Genomic DNA, 12,581 nt, shown 5'->3' with positions numbered 1-12,581 from the left:
CCGAAGGCCCGCTGCCATACCGCTGATGTTATTGTCCATGTTGACTAATGTAGTTTTCATTACCCGCATGTGCCTCTGGACTGACATGACTGCCTTTGTTTGCAGGCGCTGTTGTTTCAACATTTGGCCCTCGAGCCCCAAGAAGACACCATGGCCGTCAATGGGTGCTGGTGGACTCTGGACACGCGACCTGCGGCGCCCTCTTGCTCCCGTCTGTGCTGCCTGTGAGGTGTGGGGCACAGTGGCATGGCTCCCTTCCTGGGGCCTGGTGAGTTCTTCAGGGCCCATGCTGTCGTCAGACGAGGTGTCTAAGGCTCGTAGCCTGGCTGCTGGACGCCTCCTCATTCTCACACCTGCAAGCGGAGATGTGGCCGGTGACTCAAACATGAGTGGCGATGCTGGCTCTGGGTGAGGTGATGCTGGCTCTGGGTGAGGTGATGCTGGCTCTGGGTGCGGCGAAGCTGCCTGTGTTGGTGGTGCGCCTGCCAGTGGGCCTGCTCCCTGGTCTGAACTTGTGCTGGCCAGAGGTGATCTGTGTGGCCGGTGTGGCCTCTCTCCTGCAGCATGCCCTGTCCTGCATGATGTCACATCTGTGGACAGAAATACAACATTGGCTCAGTGTCCCCGAAGGGCTGCATTGCAAGCGTCACAATAAATCATTTCACAATTCAAAATGTCCTCTGTCTCCTTGTGCCTCAAGTGCGTGACATGCCTTGTTGCCCTGTGCCATTTACATCATGGTTGGTGTTTCCCTGACTACATCTCCCAGAATGCATTGCCTGTCTGCACTGACACATGTGGACTGCAGTGTGATTCCCGTTTCACAATGGGGGATGTGGGATAGGGGTAGGGGGGGCTACATTGCTGTGCTTTCGTCTTACCTTGGTGTGTGGCGGCTCTGGCAGAGCTGTCGGCGTCCCCAAGACCCACGACGCTCTCTTGCTCGATTGTGGCCGCCACCAGCTCCTCCAGTTCGGTGAGGGCAGGTGCCCTGTTGGTTCCACCTCCAGTCTGGCTGGCCTCCTTCTGGATGTCGCCCATCTTCCTCTTGGTTACAATCCTCAGGTCATACCAGCGCTTCTTTAGGACCTCTATGTCCCTGTGGGTCACTCCCACAGCATTGACCTGCGCCTGGATGGCCAGCCAAATGTTGCGCTTTTCAGCCTCAGGCACTTGCAGGGATTGCCTTCCAAACAGCTTCTGGTGCTGCTTCACCACCTCCTCCACCAGCACCTGGAGTTCCTTGGGGCTAAATTTCAGCTTCCTCCTCCTTTCGCCTCCGTCTCTCTGTGTTCTCTGGCTGGACATGATGTTCGTTTTCCCGCTCGCACAGGCACCGGCTCCCTGCCTCTCCTCTGCACTCCAAGCCTCTCCAGGGTCGGCTAATTATGTACACCTGCCTGGGTGTGGCCATTTCCTGGTTGGGTGGGGTGTGGTTGCACAGGATTAGCTGTTTCGTCAAGTCATGTGATTTTATTTACCGATTCCGTACATACCGATTCGGTATTTACCGATTCGGTAAATACCACCTCGGTATTTACCGATTAGGTAAATACCACCTCGGTATTTACCGATTCGGTAAATACCGCCTCGGTATTTACCGATTCGGTGATTTCCGAATCTTGATTACCGAATGTTACCGATTCGGTAACTGTTACCGAATTTTTACCTACATATAACTTACCGATTCTTAATTACCGATTCGGTACGGCTCGGTATTTAAGAAACGGTAAAAAATTTTTACCTACATGAGGCCCCATATCCCTAAAAGCATGCATGCATGTGTCTGTGCCTTTTTCCAGTTTCATCATATGTAAAAGAAACATACAAATAGATGTATAACTGTGCTTTATACATCTACTATCTTGAGATGCTTAACACGTGTGAAAATAAATGCACAAGTGGAGACATACCTCAGTCACAGGACAATGAACTCCTTTAAACTTGATGGACTGCACTTCCCATGTCAAGCAGACAGATACATGTATGCGGCGTACTACAAGTGTAACTTTCCACAGACTCACACGAAGTAGCCTAATCACTAGTCCCCAACCAACATGTTTTAAACCTCACTTTTGTGCTGCAGCTGCACTATTCAGTGATGATTCAGAGTGTTGGGTCTAGCCAAATTAAAGTAGCAACGCTTCCATGTGTCTGTTGTAACGCTCACCATATTCTAGAAACCATACATGAATGTGTCTGTACCTTTTGCTGCTGGTATTATATATAAAAGAAACTTAAAAATAGATGTATACCTGTGTAATATGTATCTAGCATCTTCAGATACATAATACGTGTCAAAATACATGTACGAGTAGAGCATGGGTAAATTCCTGATCTAAGACCCTCTCTCAGCCACTATGACAGGCTGGTTGATTCCAAGACTATTGCTTCTTCCACAGTTCACCATCCTCACACCGCCGAGAACACGTGGGGCTACGGTTTTCACCAACTCTAACCTGAACTGTAACCTCACATTTGTGTCCCCTTTTGACCATATGCTCCCTGCAACCCTTCCCCCCCTATATATTTCTGCTCTTGAGACTTTGCTGTTTTTCTATTGTTTTCCTCTGTTAACCATGTAAAGCGCTCTGATGCCCTCATGGGACAAGTTCGAGCTCTATAAAACATTAAAATAAATAAATAAACTTATACAAAGTAGCCTAATCACCCTCTGCCAACAGGTGTTAAACCTCACCTTTGTGCTGCAGCTTCACCATTCTACTGCTACTCACAGTGTTTGGTCTAGCCAAATATAAATCAGCCAGTCTTCGCATGTGTCTGTTGTAACTCTCACCATATTCCAAAGAGCATGCATGCATGTCTCTGTACTTCTTGCTAGTGGCATGATATATATTAAAAAAAATACAAATAAATGTATACATGTGTTTATGCATCTCGCATCTTCAGATGCATAACACATGTGAAAATACATGTAAAAGTAGAGACATACCTCAGTCACAAGACGATGAACTCTTTTACACTTGATAGACTGCACTTCCCATTTCAAGCAGGAACCTACATTTATGCGGCGTATTTTAAGTTTACATTTCCACAGACTCATACAAAGCAGTCCAATCACTAATCCCTCTGCCAACATGTTTTATATCCCCTTTATGTGCTGCAGCTTCACTATTCTACGACTACTCAGAGTGTTGGGACTAGCCAAATATAACTCAGCGACCCTTCGCAGGTGTCTGTTGTAACTCTCACCATTTTCCTGAAAGCATGCATGCATATGTCTGTGCCTTTTTCCAGTGGCATCATATATAAAAGTGACATACAAATAGATGTATACCTTTCTTTTATATGTCTAGCATCTTGACATGCATACAATGTGTGATAATACATGCCCAACTAGAGACATACCTCAGTCAGAAGACCATGAAGTCCTTTTAACATGACGGACTGCACTTCTCATTGCAAGCAGACTCCTAAATTTATGCAGCGTCTTTCAAGTGTACCTTTCCACAGACTCATACGAAGTAGCCTAACCACTAATCCCCCTGCCAACATGTCTTAATCCTCACATTTATGCTGCAGCATTACTATTCAGCGACTGCTCAGAGTGTTGGGCCTAGCAAAATATAAATCAGCAACCCTTCGCAGGTGTCTGTTGTAACTCTCACCATTTTCCTGAAAGCATGCATGCATGTCTCTGTCCCTTTTGCTAGTGGTATAATATCTAAAAGAAACATACAAATAGATATATACCTCTCTGTTATACGTCTACCATCCTGAGATGCTTAACACGTGTTAAAATACATGTAGAAGTAGAGACATACCTCAGTCACTAGACCATAAACTCCTTTAAAGTTGGCGGACTATACTTCCCATTTCAAGCAAACACCTACATTTATGTGGCGTATTTCAAATGTCCCTTTTCACAGACTCATACAAAGTAGCCTAATCACTAATCCCTCTAGCAACATATTTTAAACCTCACTTTTGTGTTTCAGCGTCACTATTCAGCGACTTCTCAGAGTGCTGGGCCTAGCCAAATATAAATATGCAACACTTCGCATTTGTCTGCTAGAACCCTTGGGGTGAAAAATGCAAAAACAACAGGTGAGAGACAGAATGCAGAACAATGCCATACATTCACCCCAGTACAGAGATCTGGACCTAAAGCCATTGTTTTTTTGCTCACCATGCCATTCCAGTTCGAACCCAGCCATATGCAAATCATGCTTGACCCTGTGCCTCATGGAGAGCACAGGACCCACGTCTGGGCATACCCATTGTGTGTCTTTTGCTTTCTCACCCTATGTGTGCCAGGAATGCCCAGACGTGGGTCCTGGGCTCACTGTGCCACTGGAATCAAGCTATCCTGGCTGAAGAGAGGTGAAACCCCGAAACCGGTCCTAGGATGCTTGTTTCTGGTTCAGGTAGGACCTGGCATGGCATTTCGGGCTGGACTGTTCCCATGAGGCACAGGGTCAAGACTGATTTGCATATGGCCAGGTCTAAACTGGGGTGGCATGGTGAGCAAAATAATTATTGATTTAACCCAGATCTCTTGACTGGGGGTGAATGTTTTGATTTAATCTTCATTCCGTCCATCAATTGTGTGTCTTTTGCTTTCTCGCCCTAAGTGCGCCATGCCCAGACTTGGGTCCTGGGCTCACTGTGCCACTGGAATCAAGCTATCCTAGCTGAAGAGGGGTGAAACCCCAAAACTGGTCCTAGGATGCTTAGGTCCTGGGCTCACTGTGCCACTGGAATCAAGCTATCCTAGCTGAAAAGGGGTGAAACCCCGAAACTGGTCCTAGGATGCTTGTTTGTGGTCCTTGGAGGACCTGGCTTGGCAGTTCGGGCTGGACTCTCTCCATGATGTACAGGGCCAAGACTGATTTGCATATGGCCAGATCTAATCTGGGGTGGCATGGTGAGCAAAATAATGATGGATTTAACCCAGATCTCTTGACTGGGGGTGAATGTTTTCATTTGTTCTGCATTCCGTCCATCAATTGTGTGTCTTTTGCTTTCTCGCCCTAAGAGCCAGGTATACCCAGATGTGGGTCCTGGGCTCACTGTGCCACTGGAATCAAGCTATCCTGGCTGAAGAGGGGTGAAACCCCCAAACCGGTCCTAGGGTGCTTGTTTCTGGTCCAGGGAGGACCTGGCTTGGCAGTTCAGGCTGGACTGTTCCCATGAGGCACAGGGTCAAGACTGATTTGCATATGGCCAGGTCTAAACTGGGGTGGCATGTTGAGCAAGAGAATTATGGATTTAACCCAGATCTCTTGACTGGGGGTGAATGTTTTGATTTGTTCTGCATTCTGTCCATCAATAGTGTGTCTTTTGCTTTCTTGCTATAACCCTCACCATATTCCTGAAAACATGCATCCATGTGTCTGTGCCTTTTGCTAGTGGAATAACATATAATAGAAATATACAAATGTGTGCATACTTTGCTTTTATACATCAAGCATTGAGAGATGCATAACATTTGAAAATACATGTAAAAGTAGAGACATACCTCAGGCACAAGACCATGAAGTCCTTTAAACATGACGGACTGCACTTCTCATTGCAACCAAATACCTAAATTTATGCGGCGTACTTCAACTGTACCTTTCCACGGATTCATAAAAAGTAGCCTAATCACTAGTCACTCTGCCAACATGTTTTAAACCTCACTTTTGTGCTTCAGCTTCACTATTCAGCCAGTACTCACATTTTTCGGCCTAGCCAAATATAAAGCAGCAACCCTTCGCATGTGTCTTTTGTAACTTTCACCATATTCCTGAAACCATACATGAATGTCTCTGTCCCTTTTGCTAGTGGCATCATATCTAAAAGAAACATACAAATAGATAAATACCTGTCTTTTATGCATCTACCATCTTAAGATGCATAACACGTGTTAAAATACAAGTAGAAGTAGAGACATAGCTCAGTCACTAGACCATGAACTCCTTTAAACTTGACGGACCACACTTAACATTTCAAGCAGACACCTACATTTATGTGGCGTATTTCAAATGTCCCTTTTCACAGACTCATACAAAGTAGCCTAATCACTAATCCCTCTGCCAACGTGTTTTAAACTTCACTTTTGTGCTGCAGTGTAACTATTCAGTGACTACTCAGAGTGCTGGTCCTAGCCAAATATAAATCAGCAACATTTCGCATGTGTCTGTTATACCCCTCACCATATTCCTGAAAGCATGCATGCATGTGTCTGTGCCTTTTGCTTGTGACATCATATATATCTGTATTTTATAAATCTACTATCTTGACGAGCATAACGTGTGTGAAAATACATGTACAAGAAGAGACATACCTCAATCTCAAGACCATTAAGTCTTTTCAACTTGATCGACTGCACTTTCCATTTCGAGCAGACACCTAAATGTATGCGTCTCACACAAAGTAGCCTATTCACTAATCCCTCTGCCAACATGTTTTATATCCCCTTTTTGTGCTGCAGCTTCACTCTTCTATGACTACTCAGAGTGTTGGGACTAGCCAAATATAAATCAGCCAGCCTTCGCATGTGTCTGTTGTAACTCTCACCATATTCCAAAGAGCATGCATGCATGTCTCTGAACCTTTTGCTAGTGGCATTATATATAAATGAAACATACAAATAGATGTATGACTTTATTTAACATGTCTAGCATATTGAGATGGATAACACATGTGAAAATAGATGTACAAGTAGAGACATACTTCATCAAAAGGCCATGAAGTTTTTTAAACTTAACGGACTGCACTTCCCATTTTAAGCAGACACCTAAATTTATGCGGCGTACTTCAACTGTACCTTTGGACAAACTCATATGAAGTAGTGTAATCACTAATCCCCCTGCCAACATGTTTTATATCCCCTTTTTGTGCTGCAGCTTCACTATTCTACGACTACTCAGAGGGTTGGGACTAGCCAAATATAAATCAGCAACCCTTTGCATGTCACTTTTGTAAGTCTCACCATATTCCTAAAAGCATGCATGTGTCTGTGCCTTTTTCCAGTGGCATCATTTGTAAAAGAAACATACAAATAGATGTATAACTGTGCTTTATACATCTACCATCTTGAGATGCTTAACATGTGTGAAAATACATGTACAAGTAGAGACATAGCTCTGTCACAAGACAATTAACTCTTTTAAACATGATAGACTGCTCTTCCCATTTCAAGGAGACACCTACATTTATGCGGCGTACTTCTAGTGCACCTTTCCACAGACTCATACAAAGTAGTCTAATTACTAATCCCTCTGCCAACATGTTTTATATCCCCTTTATGTGCTGCAGCTTCACAATTCTACGACTACTCAGAGTGTTGAGACTAGCCAAGAATAAATCAGCAGCCCTTCGCATGTGTCTGTTGTAACTCTCACCATATTCCTGAAGGCATGCATGCGAGTGGCTGTGCCTTTTTCCAGTGGCATCATATATAAAAGTGACATACAAATAGATGTATAGCTTTCTTTTATTCATCTGGTGTCGTGAGATGCATACAATGTGTGAAAATACATGCACAACTAGAGACATACCTCAGTCACAAGACCATGAAGTCCTTTAAACTTGAGCGACTGCACTTCCCATTGCAAGCAGACATCTAAATTTATGTGGCGTATTTCAAGTGTACCTTTCCACAGACTCATACGAAGTAGCCTAATCACTAATCCTCCTGCCAACATGACTTAATCCTCACTTTTGTTTCCTGTCCCTTTTGCTAGTGGCATCAGGGCTGGCTTTAGGGTGGTGCGACCGGTGTCACCGCACCGGGTGCTGGCTTCCTTGGGGCGCCATGTTTGAAAGTTTATTAAGCTTTTGAAGCACCTGCTGCAGCGTTTCTTTCCGCCTGCAATTACCAGGCATCACATAAATGTCAAGAAAACTTGTGTGATTAATTATCTTCCTGGAGAGGGATCAGCGTTTTGTATAGTTGAGGTTTTGACTTGGGTGAAGTTAGTGCAGAGGGTTAATATGCCTGCTGCAAAGAACATGCACCAAGTAGATTACAGAGTGGGTATGATGTAAACAGGTCAGCAGATTACTGCTTTCAAAAGGACATCCTTTTGTTACTTGCAATTTATAACTTAAAGTCCTAATATACAACAGTGAGCTATTAACTTTCATCCCAGAACTGCATACACACTGCAAAGTATACATTATTAGAACATTGATTAATGTTGCAAAAAGGGTTAATTTGGCTAGAAATCGATACTTATCAATAAAGAAAACTCCCAACTATGCTGTTTCTTTTTCGACTCTGCGTTTGTGCTTCTCCACACCAAGCACTCTTAAACTCTACTGCCTACCAGTATGGGTGACATTTGACTCCTACACTTTCAGTCCTTTGGCTTAAGTAACATTTCCTATACACTGATTTACACTCGTATGATTGATTGTCTCTGTGTAATGTGTGTGTGATGCAAAGTGCTCGGACAGCCTACACTGGTATGAGTGGCGCTATATAACTAATTCAATGCATCTGAAAGAGTGTGGTTATGGTGACTTGGTCACTGTTAAAGGGTGCTAGTGAGAGAATCCATGGTGGAGGTGGTCATGGGGGGGCGCCAACAAACATTGTCGCACAGGGCGCCACCAGCACTAAGGCCGGCCCTGAGTGGCATCATATCTAAAATAAACATACAAATAGATATATACCAGTCTTTTATGCGCCTTCCATCTTGACATGCATACCACGTGTTAAAATACATGTAGAAGTCGAGACATACCTCATCACTAGACCATGAAATCCTTTAAACTTGACAGACCACACTTCCGGATTTCAAGCAAACAGCAACATTTATTTGGCATACTTTAAGTGTTCCTTTCCACAGACTCATACAAAGTAGCCTAGATATATACCTGCATTTTATACATCTACCATCTTGACATGTATAACACGTGAGAATATACATGTACAAGACGAGACATACCTCAATCTCAAGACCATGAAGTCCTTTCAACTTGACAGACTGCACTTCCCATTTCAAGCAGACACCCAAATGTATGCGGCGTACTCCAAGTGTAACTTTCCACTGACTCATATAAAGTAGCCTAATCCTTAACCCATCTGCCAACATTTCTGAAACCTCACGTCTGTGCTGCAGCTTCACTATTCAGTGACTACTCAGAGTGTTGGACCTAGCCAAATATAAAGCAGTAACTCTTTGCATGTGTCCGTTGTATCTCTCACCATATTCCTGAAATCATCCATGCTTGAGTCTGTACCTTTTGCTAGTGGCAGTATATATACAATAAAAATACAAATATATGTATACCTATGTTTTATATGTCTAGCATCTACAAATGCATAACATATGTGGAATTACATGTAGACGTAGAGACATACCTCAGTCACAAGACCATGAAGTCCTTGATGGACTGCATTTCCCATTTCAAGCAGACAGCTAAATTTATGCGGTGTACTTAAAGTTATACAAACTACCATGACCACTAGTCAATCTACTAAAGTACACATGTTAGTATGCCCAACCTATTTCAGTCATCATTTTAGTACAATAAAACAAACTACAATACACATTTGTACATTTCGTAACATATTTCAAATATCACACTTCCAAACTTTGAAAATAATGCATTTCAAAGTTTAAAATATCACTACAATGAGTGAAGTACCACTACATAATACATAACACACCTTACAAATTTGAAACTCACCTTTCAAATAGTATTGCAGGTTATGAAATATCAGAAACTCATAAAAGTCTTTCTGTTTCACAAGGTTAAGCCAGTTATGGCAAACGTTTCCTGTCTTTCTGCACACAAATACATGTAAGTAATAAATCAAATTGCTTCCTTCATTATTTCATATTGTGTAACCCATTTCTATTGGTTAGACATATTAACCTTTTCTTAGTGTCTTCTAAAAGTGCCCAGACTGAGTCTGTAATATACTAAAGTCGTGACTTCATTGCAGTGACTCAGTGTAGCGTTGCGATGCAGCCACAAACCCTTACAGAAGTTCAAAAACCTATTTCCAATAATACTACTTCTAAACATACTGCTGATTTGGAAAAACCTAATTTAGTAACATATCACTTATATATAACTTATCATTTCACATCTTAAAACCACAGTTAAGTTTCAACCCTTCCCCCATTCTGTTTAATCTTAGTTTCTATATTATCATTTTCTGCAACATTCAACTGTACCAGAAGGTCACAAGTTCACCACATTTTCAAATTCAGTACACAAGCTTACATATGTAAATAACAGGTGTGGTTGACTTTTGCTAAATATTACCTTATCCTATCTACTCTACCTTTCAAATATGTTTTAATAACCAATCAGAAACATGCTTGCCAGGAAAGTAACATAAATCCTATTTTTCAGTGCACAGTGTTGATGAATAGCCAATCAGTTATCGGTTTTCTCAAAACCAGCATGTTCTCCACCATTTTAGATACCTCTCATCCTGTCAATTGACTAGCTCAGTTGCAGACATCTTTTCATTCCGTCTAGACATCCCTTGAAGATGTTTACAGTATGGATTGTAGGGCTCAGCTATGTTTTCTGGTGCAAAAGGTATGCTGAACACAGAGGTATTGACAAAGACCTAGGTTTGAAAACTGTTGATATCAAATGGATTGCAGAGAGGATTCAAGTGGTCACCTGTTGAAGCCTTTGGTTAAAACCTTTTTGAATCTCCAAACCCCTGAACTCATGATTGTGCACTGTGATGGCAATCACCTAGGCACATTGACTAGGGTAGGGCTGTAAATCCTAATAAAGGATACCTTTGCAAATTGATGTTGCTTTTGCCTCAAACTGTCCTTGCATACTCTAATATATGCCATAGACAAAAATGGATGTGGTCACATCAATTCTGTCCACAGATTGAGAAAGCTAGGAAGAATGTCAATAAAGTTGTTTCTGTTTACCCCAGAGACCATAGGATGAGCTCTATCTATTACAATAATCTACTGTTTGATATGCATTAAATATACAGAAGTGATGGAGTTCTTTGCACAGATGAAGGAAAGAGAGTTTTTCTCGACAACCTTACGCTGTCCATCCACACATATGTAGCTCCAACAAAGTCATAATGAAAATAGAGGCTATATTTAGAACCATCCTATAACCCAACAGTGCATCTTATTTATTTTTCAGCAATCACACTCTTTTTAAATATTTTCTGGATTTGCGAACCCGTCGCAACTCTACAAAAAAAGCGCAAATTCTGTGTGCTACAATGAAATACAGTTTTCAAATGTAACTTTTAGTTTTAATTTTTTTATATTCTTTCTATGTAATTATTTACTTTAATCTGACTAGCTCTATAAAAAAAGAAAGGCTCTGTACTAGAATTATGTATCCATTCGCCACCAAAATCTGTACAAAGTGACTTCTGTTCAGTAATCTTTTCTTCTGGTTTTGTCTCTTCATGCACAACATTTTTTTGGTAAGAGTCTTCATTCTATTTAGCAACAAAATGAAAAGCTTCTCCTTCAAAGCAAAGGTCTTATTAACTACTATCTCTACTCTTTTGTTCTATTTCACTGCTCCTCTCCTTCTATACTTTTTTAATGTATCACTACATTTACAACCACTCTACTACATGTGTTTTTGGTTGCATACATGAATGTTCCATGGATGATTGAATTGTTGCATAGATAGTACCTAGGTGATTATTTGGGGATACAAGTAGTGCCTGGATGATTCCCTGAGTATATCAGAACTCTATGGTTTGTTCCGTATCTGGATAGTTACTGCCTGCATGTTTTCATGAGCATATCTCTACTATTTGGGTGTTTGGATGAGTGCATGAGCAGTACCTGAATGATTAGATACGTGCATGACTATGAGCTCAATAATTCAATACATGCATAGATAGTAGTTGGATGATTAAAGGAGTGCAACTTTAGTGCCTGAATGATTGCAGGAGTGCATAGATAGTTTATATGGGATTTATAGAAAGCATGGATAATGCATATATGATTGTTTAAGTACATGCATACCTCCTAGCAGATTGGATGAGTGCTGAGTAGTGGTTCAGTAATTGCATGACTACAGGGCTACTGCCCATGTTTTTATGGTTTAGTGAAAAGGTAGTGCCTTGTTGTTTAGAGAATTACATGGGTAGTGCCTGGATAATTAACTAAGTTCATCAGTAGTGCCACACTGATTACATTAGTGCATAACTAGTGTCTGGGTGATTGCATCACTCCATTGTTAAAGCTTGAGAGATTGGATGAAACGGTTGGGGTGATTACATTAGTAATTAAGAGGCATATCAGCAGCAACCGGTGATGATTATCGCTAAGGGCACTTAGCGCTAGGATAATTATCGCCGGCTAGCATGGAAATTATCGCCGGCTAGCGTGGATTTTTATCACTGAGATAGCGTGCTATCAGCAACGCTTATCTCAAAAGCGATAAAAATCCTAGCGCTAACTGCCAAACGTGTGATTATTGCTGGAAACCCAGGGATAATCCCACGAAGTTTGGCAATAGCTTGCTGATAGGGCCTCACATACTTAGCCATGATATCCACCTTCCATAGGATATCATGGCTAAGTCAGTTTCAAAGCAGGCATAAGGAAAGTAGGGTAAACAGAAGTTATTGCTACTTTTCCTGGCGTGACCTTGCAGAT

Source organism: Triturus cristatus, chromosome 7 (genome assembly GCF_964204655.1).
Source record: "Triturus cristatus chromosome 7, aTriCri1.1, whole genome shotgun sequence".
Taxonomy (NCBI): domain Eukaryota; kingdom Metazoa; phylum Chordata; class Amphibia; order Caudata; family Salamandridae; genus Triturus; species Triturus cristatus.
Note: the sequence above shows the minus strand (reverse complement) of the source record.